Below are 1,182 nucleotides of genomic sequence, written 5' to 3'. Positions count from 1 at the left end.
AAATTGCGATATTAAAGAAATACAATCTTGTGTTCTTTCATTCACGTTTGCACACTGACTCTTAAACTTTCATCCACCTATTATTTGTTTTCAGAAAACGTATGGGTTTTTTTTGCAACTATTTTGCATTTGTCCAAATCCTTCAGAGGGTAGTTTGACTATTCAGAGCAGCCGTATATATACAAACAAATGGCCAGCCGATCTTTCTAATGTGTAGCTAACAGGGCATCAAACTGGACCCGCTGACATCCTGAAAAACACCCGGATGTGATCTGGAGAATTCCACAGGTGACACTCTCCTTAGCTCCAGTTTGGTTATATAGTAGTGGAAGCTCCACTGAATCATCGTCACTGCTCGATGACTCTCTTTTGACTCTGACTGGGAATTTTCACCATTAACAGAAATGCATCAGACTCAGTGTGCAAGGTTTCAGGTTTCAGAGAACATCACAGAGACAGATCCAGTCTCACTGTTCTTCACACTGATCGTCTTCATGATAACAATAACGTTTGCTTTTTAACGCATGAAATTTCCTATGATCTCAGCTGTTGAAGGAGGAAGAGGTTTGATAAGAGTCAGATTTATTATGTGACACGCAGGTCCAACAACATTCACATCTGAATATGTTTGTTAATGTAAGTTTTGTTAAATATATATAAAAAAACAATATTGTTTCTATTTTTCTTTATGTTATTGAACGTGACACTATGCAACCTTTCAGAAAATTAATAATCCACAAAGTAGAACTCCATAGCAATTAAACACACACACACACACACACACACACACACACACACACACACACTTGAGGTTTTGCTGCTACAAACTGACTTGGTCCAGTTAAAAAACAGGAGCTCATGTAGGATAACGTTAGCATACCATGTTAGAAAACTCCGATTAGATGTGGTTGAGTGACTTATCTTACTGAGTTTGTGACTTTCTCATATTTCATAACTTGTGCTGCATCTTGCTGTCTTTAAAATGTCAGTAAACGTTTCACATTCTGTGATAACAATCAATGACTCATTAGTTTGTATTTTCAAAAAACTCTGAAACTTTAATTTTGTTTTTATCGAGCTGACTCTTGCGGACAAAACCTGTATGTCGTGTTCTGTAAAGATACTGGCTCGCTCGTGCATTAGCCTTGGAAGCCAGGGAATAAAGACGACTTCTTTAATAGA

This window comes from Symphodus melops, assembly GCF_947650265.1.
Source record: "Symphodus melops genome assembly, chromosome: 8".
Lineage (NCBI taxonomy): Eukaryota > Metazoa > Chordata > Actinopteri > Labriformes > Labridae > Symphodus > Symphodus melops.
Note: the sequence above shows the minus strand (reverse complement) of the source record.